Genomic DNA, 11,554 nt, shown 5'->3' on the forward strand with positions numbered 1-11,554 from the left:
AAAATTTTTGAAACAACTCCCTTGAGACGTTTCGTTTGGACTAATCGAAAGGTAAATTTTTTTTTTTTTTTTAGCGCAGTCCGATAGGTGAAAAGAAGACGAAGACGTCTTCGAGTTTGCTCGATTTTCCCGTCGGGGAGGACATTTAGAATCGAAAGAGTTAGATGTACCGTGCGGCGAGTACCCTCACGGGCAAACGAATACACATGTCTCTCTCGCTCTCTCTCTATCTCTCTTGCACGATCGCTGCTACCCGAGAAACGGAATGTGGACGCCATATGGCCAGAGTCGTCGGCCAAGCGACGAACCGACTGATCGACCGACCCACCAACCTACCACCCACTCGTTCCACAAGGCACGATATTCGCGGGAAAGTTTATACGTATATCTGCACCGCGATCATCTTCCTCGCACGTGTGTATTCGTGAACGCGGATGTCAGTCACGTCGGACTATATCCCGTTTTTTGCGTATTCTCCTCAACAGGGACGAACTTACACGAAATATTTCTATACGAATAAGAACGAGCGTCGTGTCCTCCGGGGCGTATTTATTGGCGAAAAAAAAAAAAAAAAAAAAAAATGAGACGTAACCATAAAGATATTTGACGAAAACCTGCGCACAGATACGAGTCTGACTGTCTGGCGAGCGGAAGCATAACTCTAGATAAGCGGATTTTTTTGACGTAACGGCGAAAGGTTATCGAGTTATTATAACTGAAATATATGAATAGAGGAAATAACAAGGTACGGAAATGCACCAAGTACGGAAATAAAATTGAAAAATAGTCGGCGCGGTGGTGTCAATTGTTCTTACCATTTTAACTAAAAACAATGCGATAAGGACACCCGAGTTGCCGCTGTAAAACCTATCTTCGAGATCAATGGAGCACGAGTTTATTCGCCGCGGTGATAATTAGCTAATTTTCAACGTTGAAGCATCGATCCGTTCGGAAAGTTTCCTCCGTGCTTCCCGCAACGTCGGGAAATTAAATAATAGTTGCGAGACGCATTTACGTCGATATTTAACTAGGCATGTGAGCGTATACATGCGCAGGGGATACGAATAAAAAATATATAAAATATATACGTACGTGTACATATGTATATATGTATAGATATACACGTACGTGTATGCACACCCGCGAGATGTGCGCCCACGCACGTCGACCCACGCGCTCGCCTCTTCTCTCGCATGCGAAAAACTATTTTCGGCATTCAAGCGGTGTCGTGTACGCGCAGAGAAACGCTGGAACGTAGGAATTACACGCGCGCGAGCGTGTGGGCGTACGTAGACGCGGGCACACGCACGCGGCCTGCATTCGACTGCATCTTACGTATTTATAGCGGGCGACGAGTATACGCGCGACGCGCGCGATTTGCTTATCCTTTTTTTTTTTTTCCTCCTTTCTTTTTTCTTTCCCTTTACTCCTTTTCTCCTTATTCACTTTTCCTTTTTCACGCGCGCGGCACTACTCGAATCGCTGTCACGCGCATTCCAACGCGATTTCACGTTTATCGACTCATTAACACTAAATGATATCCATTTTGAAATTTATGCCACTGCCATTTTTAGCGCGACTCTCCAGTCAAAATTTCAAGAAGCGAAAATGCGTAAAAAAAATCTGGATATTTTCTCGAGTCGCTGAATGGCGTTTACACGGCAAGGTTTACGCAACAAAATTTGCATTGCAATCAAGTCTGAATGCCCTGGCGTGTAGTTTTATTCAATGATACGGCGAGCCTCATTGTGACATTTTACCATATCCGATAGCGATTCAATGACCACCGCTCGGTTGCAGCGAAAGCGTTTGGTAACCAAAGCTACTTGGACAAGTTACGATTCTCCGTACGGCGCAAAAGAAAATCTTTAAACCGATGTCATTTACTTAATATTTTCAATGGGCTCTTTAATTTTATAAATGTATGAGAATGTAGGCCAATGTATAATACAAGTTATTTTTAATCAAGACGGTGACTAAGAATATAAAAAAAAAAAGGCATTGAAATGATAAAAAGTGCAATTTATTCGCGAGAGAGAATCAGGGAAAGAAGAAGACTGGGGGTGGTGGCGCGTACATTTCAACGGGGATTATCTTTCATTGATCTAAGAGATCCGATGTATTTTCAGGCTCGCTTACTTAAAATAAAGCGCAAGATCCACGCAAAGATACGCGTTCTCGCACGTCGTGCGTCCATGACACGCTCGTCGTGCTCTTCAAATTTGCTCGCTCGGCTTCTACCGTCCTATTTAAAGCCGGCGACTCCCATTCGAACGAGGTTCATTAAGCCTTCGTTCAATTCAAGTTGCTCGTCCGCCCGCTCGCTCGCGCTCTCTATTCCCGTCGGCCTTCGCTCAAGCGCCAATCAATCAATTCTACGTCCACCATTGACGTCGATATCATTGATCAATGCGCGCCTCGTCTGGAAAACCAGCGCCTACAACTTAGGCGCCCGCAATGGCTGCGGCTCGCGCAATACCGTCTCTATCCGTAAAGTGAGAAAATAAATGTCTCACATACCAATGTCAATCTCAATTTCAATTCCCCTCGACAAATTTGCAAATCCTTTAATTAACTCGAAGTAGAAAAATTTCACGACGCGAGAGCCAATCGCGAGCATTTCTCAACTAGAAGCTGGGACACGATCAATTCGAGAGAATCTTGTAGCCAGGGTATGGACGAGTCCGAGGGTATTCGCGTACTTTCGCCGCATCATTCTTTTATACTACATATCGATGAAGAATCTCGTTCTGAACGTCGTCGATTCTGAATGAAACCTCGAGCGAGACCGCGCCTGCGAGGAACCAGCGAGGGGTCAACGTTCCCTTTCCCCCCCAAGGACGGTCAGGGAAAAGTTGAAGAAGACGGGGATGGGACGAGAGGCAGTAAAAGAGTCGTATACGACGCAAAGGGGGAATGGACTCGAAGAATTACCGAGGAGTTACAATGGCAGGAAAACACGGTGAGAAAGACAAATGAGATGGAATCGATTTTCGCTCTTTTAATTCTCAACTAGTAGAGTCGCATTGACCCCGTCCGTGCTGAGTGCAGCGCGTGATGAAAGTAAAATAAAGCGCATTACAGATACGTATTCCCCTTTCCAGATAAATAAGTGACTCAAGAAAAGAAAAAAAAAAAAAAAAAACGAAAGAAAGAACCCCAATCGTGCGAACCATTTCTAAATCAATAATTGCCAATAGAAAGAAACAATCGGTTGTGTCGCGCTATTTTTCGTAACGCTAATTCTTGATTTTTCAAAGGAATACCTTAAACCATTGCGTTTCCGAGCAAGTCTAAAACGAATAGTTAGAAATTGGAGCATTTCCCGGAGGAGAGGGCGTATATTTTCGTAGAGAAAGAAAGTAGGCGCGGCACGCACGAGGATTAATCCTTTTAAGTCGAAAGCCCGTGACATCGTTAGGATAAAAGCAAAATGTAATTGTCAAGACCGCACCTAATTCGTGACGCACGTGCTCTATTCTCGTTCCTTTTCGCGGACGATATGTGTTACGCGGGAGTAATGTAATTTTGCGCGACGGCAATTATACAAATACCACTTGAGGCGGGAAAGCGCGGACGCGATGACACGATGATACAAAGCAATAAACTAAAAAGGAAATGTACCATCTTGCGCGCACGTAACGTAAAGGGGATAGCGTGTCCCACGACATCTCGCCGGCGTTTGTTTTTCACCGATGCACCGGAAATAGGTTTATCTCGTTTATCTCACCTCCGTTCACCTCGACCGTTTACGCACATATCTTTCAATCCGATACGACTGCTATCATCGCGCGAATAAAATTTGAATCGTTTTGCATCTTATACGGTACCGCGTGTCATACATTTCTCGCCCACGGGACGATTAATTTTGATAATTCCAATCTATTTTTATTTTAATCACTACGTCGAGACAAATTCTACCGTCGCGCATAAGTCGATTGTCAAGAGGATCGACGTAAAATACGATAGGGCACATTATTAAAAGTATATGTGTATCTCCGAGGAATAAGAGAGATAAATATTCCATTGCTCTCTGAGTAAATAAATTTTAGCCATCCGTTTCAACAAGTTTCAACAAGTGCATTTAAACTTTTAAATAGAATTAAAGAAATTTTTATTTCTAGTCGGTCGGAAAAGAAGAAGAGACAGAGGCGGCTCGTTCGCGACAACGCATTTGTTATCTATAGCGGCGCGATTGCGTAATCACGTTGTTATCTACCGTTGTATCGATCGGTCCTACTGTATGAATTTGTATTAATTACGATTAATAACCCTCCTAAGGACGCAAGAAGTCGCCGTAAATTGTCGGGGCGGGGCAGTTTTGCCGATATATCCGGACTTCCGACCCGAAATCAAGAAAAGTCTTTGATATAGTTACCGCTTCGCTTTAATCCCCTCACTCGGAGTAATCGGGCAAAAATGAAAAGAATTAAAGATAAAAAGGGGAAAAAATATCTCTGCCTCGAGATATATCGGGTGTACCGGGAAAAAGTGATATATATTTCTTGAAAGATCCAAAAGTATGGCAATACGTACGTAAAGGATTTTCTACGAACGCAAGACGAATTCTGGGCAGTTTATATTATCCAAAGTTATCGATGTTTACTCGGGAAAAAGAGACAATGAGGCAAAATGCGAACGGAACGATTTATTTTGGCAAATAATTACGACGAGAGGGAAAGAGATGAAAAGAGGACGAGACATTTAGGTCGATGACGCGAATTCTTCGGACAGGTTACACGAAGAGGAGTGCTAGAAACAGAGATATTCGAGCCGCACGGTAAAATGAATGAAAGGCGCGGCGGGTGGCAGGGGGAGAGAGAGGGGAAAGGACGAACGGCTGGGAGAGGGAACGATCGCGGAGAGACCGGATGTGACGCGACAACGCATAATGACTTGCTCGTAGATTGCACTCGCTGCTCGCGCAAAACCAGACGAGAGGAAGAAACGAGTTGGCAGGACATAGACAAGGAGAAAAGATTGTTAGCAAAAAGTAAGCGAGAGAGAGAGAGAGGGAGAGAGAAGAGACTAGAGTAACGTAGAGAAGATAGAAGGAGAGAAGAGATCGAAATGGAGGAACGTGAGATAACGGAGTTGGCAAACACGAAGATAGCGTGACGGTGGTATTCTCGTGTTACTTGCGCGAGAAAGAGAGAGTGCAAAAGAATAAGCGAAGGAAGGAGACAACGGAGTAGAAAAGATAGAGAGAAAGAGAGAACGCGACTACATAGCAAGATTTGAGCGCGAGTTCGATCTGCTACTGAAGTTGAGAGAGCTCGATGGGCCTAGCCTTAGGATATCAAAAGCGGTATGCGCCATGCGCGTATAGAGTTACTTACTATACGATCAACACGATCTAGGTAGCGATATCGCAATGAGTTTAAAGAGAGACCCGTCACAGCCAGAAGGTCGCATGTCTTTGGTTTAATTTATCATAGCGTAGGGCAATCGGATTGACTGCCAACCGTGTTCCCAGCGAAGACAAAATGGTGACGAGATATCAATCTGTGCATTACGCGCACGCTAACTCTTTGCTCTTTATTGTTAGTAATAGAGAAGCAAAGAGAGATCGTTTCTTTTTGCAACAAAAATACGCACGGCACTTCCGGCGTTTATTCTACCGGCAACTTTTTATCTTACTTTGCTACAAATAAAATTAGATAAATTGACACAAGTTCTTCGGAATGTAACGAATAAATTGTTATGCATTTATACGCGTATCGTCATGCGAAATGCTGTGCTTTAAATTCTCTTCAACTTAATCGTGTACAGCGAATGCATTTTTAAGTGATAAAACAATCAATCGCGCATTGATGAAATATTTTTGTTCGTACAATTCCCTCGCAATGTATTTAGGCGGCTAGGATGACAATAAACGACTCTGTGTTAAAGAATTTTGTGAATGAGTGTCGACTATCTTGGAAATTCTCTTTTCTCACCTACGAGGAGTTGATAAAAAACGAGGGCAACGGTCAGTATGCGCGTATAACAACAGCCGCCGATATGTACAATATTCGCTTTTCCTGCTATTTATTCTTTATCTGCGATCTACGACCGTCGCGTAAACTTAAATAAAATACAATAAAAATAGAAAAAAAGAAAAAAGAAAAATGTTATCACTTTGCATCTGCTGGTTGTAGACCGGATATTAAATGCAAAGCACGATAAATTAATATATCCCCTCGATTTCAAGCTTTTATTAATGCCGAATGTAACTGAGGCTGGATTGCGACACCCTACTATTACGAGAAACGATAATTACGCATCGTCAATTAACAATATTTGCAAATGAATGATCGCGAAGTGGCCCTCGAGAAGTAGTGAATGAGTTGCTGCGAACGTCGCGTGAAAAATTGACGCGAGAGAGTCGTTGTCGTCGTGGGTCTGTTCACCGCGCTTTACCCTGCCACCCGAGTCGCCTACTTTTACGCCATGCGTGGAAATCATGGTTTCATTCATGCCGGATCGACTTTGTGGCATGCGCATATGGCCGCCGCGCGCGCGGGTGTGTGCGTACGTGCGTGCAACTCGCGGATACGCGACGATATCTACCTTTTCGGTTGCCAAATACAATCGATACGTATCGCTGCTGTGTGCTTACACGTAAAAGAACAGGCGTATACATGTACATGTACACGCACGGTTGCGTGTGCGAAAGTCGCACAGCGACTCCGAGCTCCGAGCTCCGAGCTCCGAGCTCCGAGCTCCGAGCTCCAAGCCGAATGGCATTCACGGCGTGTGGTGCCAATGGGAGCGGGCAAGCTACGAGTATTCGAGCCTCTTGTGTCAATAAGCCGCGCACATGCACACTGATACTCCGACTATAACGGGTGTCTCGCCAATATAACTTCGCGCCGCGTTCTTGGGTTTGATTATAACGATAACGTACGATTTAATTGATTCAAGTCATTTTCTTTCGCTTTACAAGTCTATAAGCCCCCTAATTTTTAATATTAAAAATATATCGCTGTCCGCGCAACGTAAACGATAAGGCGATAACGCGGATCACCTTAGAAAATTAGATCAAAGATAAAAAAAGAGACGTCTTTCATCTTTTAGCGTTAAAAAAGTCTTATCACCGGCAAATAAAGGCAACCTTCCTCGAAATTCCATGAAAGCCGTCGTCTTGATTTCAGAATGCAGAATAATGTAACGACGAAAGGATTGGGGCGGGCTGAGCGCGGGCACGTGCGAGTGCGCGATGGTATGAGTTTTACGAACGGAAAGGCGACAGCGACTTTCTCGCAAACTTTCTACACCTGTGGGTTTCATTCACCGCTTCGCTCCTGTGACTGGTTCGGTCTCTATGAAAGCGTAGGGTGACTCAATGCGCGCAACGAGTCACGCTCGTCTAACCGTCGATGGAGTTGGCACCAAGTCGCGCGGCCTCGTCCAAGAGAGCGCACGAGAGAAAGAGAGAGACGACGCGAAGAAGGAGACGGGCGGATTTATCACGTTCCGCGAGAAAATCCTCCAAGAACAAATGTGCAATGAAAATACATCAAAGTGTGAGCTAAAAATATTAAGAAAAATAGAACCGAGAGGGAGAGAGAGAGAGAAATCTTCTCTCAATTTACTTTTCGAGAAGAGTCTATACTTAAAAAAAGGTTTAAATATATTAAAAGTGCTAAAAAAGCATTTTAATTTTTATTCTCATTTTCAAACACATTACCGTCATCTATGTTATTAATTTCCTCGCGCAGAGTCAATTGGGAACTTAAATTATTTAGGAAAAGGTGTGCGGTGTAACTTGCAAATAAAATGTAATTTAATTAAACGATGCACAGAAAGATACGATAGCGAAATAAAAGGTTAGGCAGAGAGAGAGAGAGAGAGAGAGAGAGAGCAAGGTTAACAAGTAAGGAGATAGATGGAAGGAGAGAATTTGATTTCTCGATTGATTTTCGCCGGCGAACGACGTAGATATTTTTTGAGAATTTATCGCTCCCGGCCGTTTCCGCCGAGTATCACGCGCGGCCGGCGATGATTAGCGCCAGCTTGGAAACAACAAGGCGGAATTTCGTAAACGAGCACGCGGTTTCCAGATTTACCCGGCGTTCTCTCCCTCTCTTTCTCGCAGCCGCGGGTTTCCTCGCTTCCAGATGGTCCATCTGCGTTTTGCCAGGAGAATCGAACGTGCCGCATAAATATATGCAACGTATACGCGTATCCGTCTCACAGTCTATAGAATCTTATTGTTAGACGAACCGATAATGCGGATCCGAGGGAACGTGTCGCTTTTTGACAGCGAGAATTCGCGATATTATCAGAGATTTTGTAATTCAATTCCGTAGGGTTTGAGAGAGGATATCTGCCAGCCGAGGATATTCTTATTAACGATATTAGTGCACTGTGAATCGATTATCTATTTATTATAAAATCTCTCCTCGCCAATCACGGATCGTGTACAAATGAACGGAAAGCGACGGTCGGAATAAAAAAGGAAACGCACGCGTCGAGAGCCAGGTGGTCCGGGTCATTTGCCCGACAGCCGTCCATCCCGGATGTCGTTTTTCCGACGAAATTGTACGCTGAATGAATAAATTCACGTGGTGGACCGACGCGTCGGTCGACGGAGAGCGTTATATTTGGCGAAATGTCAGCGTCCTTCATCTCGTTCACTACGTTGCCTACCAACGCTGTAATACCTAACCTAATCGTCGATATTACCATATTATTATTGTATGTACGTTACGTGTCGTCGAGTAAAAATAATTGCGTGGCGTTGGGGGTGTTAATTTAAATCTATTTATAGATGAATAAAACTGGAAGCGAGACGTTTCATCTTGAAAAAAATTCTAAATATCTAAAGTTTGTGATTTTTTTCAAATTGCATCTTGGAGCGAGAGTAATTCGAAGGCCACGTCGTCGTTGAGTCAAATCGTTAAAAGAACCACCTCAAGGAGAATTTACTTGATCGCGCAAAATAGTTTTTAAGTCCCGCGATCAAAATTTGTAGCAGAGTAAATTATAATTATCAATTTTACTTCCGTCTTTAATTAAATGTACAAAAATATACGATATTATAATATGCAACAGTTGAATTAAACTTCCTTTGGCGTTTTCAAAAACAAAATTAATTTCTTCTTTATTTTTTATATATAAATGTATATATAATTTCACTTACAGAATGGCGCCTTAAAGCATTGACTTTTTATCTTGGACATTTTCTTTGCCGAGATATTTGGTTGACGCGTTATAAATTCTCTACATTCCGAATAGAATATCTCGGCAAAGAAAAACCGTACTGAAAACTAAACGCATTTCAAAGATAAAAAGGACAATATTTTCAGACACCGTTAGGAGTATTCTAAAGAAAAGACATGCTTCGTTGCTAGTAAAAAGATAAATTTTTTCGTGTCGAAGCCCATTTATTTTAGATTTGGATTCCGCGAAGAAAATGACGAGAAGGAAGACTTTCGTTTTGGAAAACGCAAAAGCAAGCGGGATGAGAATTGAAAAAAGAAAAATGAGAGCAGACTCACCGGTACGACTTGGGGGCCGTGGAGGCGCAGGATATTCGGGCGGCGTCAAGAGTGGCGGCGGCGAGGGGTTGGTCGACTCGTGGGACGTGGACAACGTGGCTGGGACAACCGTGGTCGCTGTCGTTGGCGTAGGCGTAGGCGTAGGCGTTGGCGTTGGCGTTGGCGTTAGCGTTGGCGTCGGCGTCGTCTCGGTCGGCGGCGCCGTCGTCGTCGTAGCCGCCGTCGCTGCCGTATTATCCGTCGTCGCGGTCGACGCCGGACGTCGCGGCGCGTCCTCGCACCTCAAGACGACGGCGGCGGCGTTACGCGGTCGGAGCGGCCGCCGCGGTGGCAGCGCCGGGGGCGGGTTGTTGTCCGAGGTATCCACACTTTCGGCACTTTCGTTTCACATCTACTCCCCTCACACCCGGGGTATGTATATTCGTCGCGCCCCGGGCACGACGCGCACTTGGCCTCGGGGAAACACGTATATCACGTGTACTTATACAGACGGATACATTTATTTAACCAACGTGTACGCGACCACGCAAAACTACGAGAACCACAAAGCGAGATGTAGGAAAACCGCTTCGCCACTTCCGATGTATCCGAGAGAGAGACTGAACGTCGGTTCGTCAACTCCAACTCCACTCCTCTTCCTGCTACTCCTTCTCCTTCTCCTCGTTCTACTAATACTACTATACCGTCGTCGCCGTTGCTGCTTCTTCTTCTGTCTACTCCTACTCCTTCTCTTCGCTCGCACTTCCGGCACAGGTCACTACGTCACAGCACGCAAGCACATATGTATCTCCCAAGGCGAGCACGATCCGGGAGTGCGGAAGCGACATTAGAGGCGAGTCGGAGCGCACGCGCGCGCGCGCGCGCGTGCTAGGACGAGCGACCCAGCGAACGAACGGACAAACCTCGATGTTTCTTCACTCGGTTGAGAGCGAGCGACGCCGCTTCGCTTCTGCGGTTTAATAGACCGGCCGCGACCAACGTAATCAAACCGAAAGACAGACGAGACGTATCAGTGCCGAGAGAGAGAAAGAGAGAGAGAGAGAGAGAGAGAGCGAGCGAGAGCGAAAGAGAGGAAGAAAAAAAAACGCGCGCGCGGGGATACGACACTACGGGGAGAGATCGGGACACCGCGGGGTCCTCTCGCGCACTGGCCAGCCAACACACGTACGAGACACGACTCTCTTTCGGTACCTCGACACGACGCGCTCGACTCTCGCCCGCCTTGCCTGACTGCCTGCCTGCCTGACTGCTCGCCTGCCTGCAGTGCCTGCCCGTCGACCTGCCTTCTTCGTCTCTCTTCCCCGTCTCTTTCTCTCTCTCTTCCCTTCTTTTCTCTACCTCTCTCGCTCTTTTTTTCTGAGAAGCGCGTACACGCTCGCTTGCCGGAGCGAGACCGCGAAAGAGAGAGAGATCTTGTGCACGTTTCGTGAGAGACCGCGCGACTACCGATGCGCAAAAGAGACAGACGTGACGGAGGTAGGAAAGAGGGGAGAAAGAGAGAGAGAGAGAGAAAGAGAAAAGGATACGCAGAGCTCCGTATGGAGGGCCGAAGAGAGAAAGACGGAAAAAGAAAGGAGAGAAAGAGAGGCGATTCTGAATCTCGCGTAGGCCGTCTGCCAGTAAACAGGCTCCTTCATTCACTGCTTATTTTATACAGGCCCCCTATATACTTCACAGAAATAGCCACCCTCGTTTCGTCCTTGTCTCACGCACTCACGCACGCACGGCAGGGGCCGGATACGTTCTCTCGCGTTGCGTTTCGTCTCCCTCTCTCTCTCTCTCTCCTTCTCTTTCTCTTTGCCTTCCCTTCGCGTTTCTGTCCCTTCTTTCTCGCGCGATCCCGCATTCGTGTCACGCGGCTTGCATCTCGGATAACCGGGTAGGTCCTCGTGAAAAAGTACCGCGCGAAAGTCGATGGCCGTCGCGTTTTTCTTCGCGCATCCTTCCACTCTTTTCCCTTTATCGGGGTCCTTCTTTATCTCCTACTTCTATCCGCTTCCCGGTTTCGTCTGTTTCGCGAGATGGGGTTAGGTTCCCGGATGACGTTAGGTCGCAAACGGCAACGACAG

This window comes from Cardiocondyla obscurior, linkage group LG07, assembly GCF_019399895.1.
Source record: "Cardiocondyla obscurior isolate alpha-2009 linkage group LG07, Cobs3.1, whole genome shotgun sequence".
Classification (NCBI taxonomy): domain Eukaryota; kingdom Metazoa; phylum Arthropoda; class Insecta; order Hymenoptera; family Formicidae; genus Cardiocondyla; species Cardiocondyla obscurior.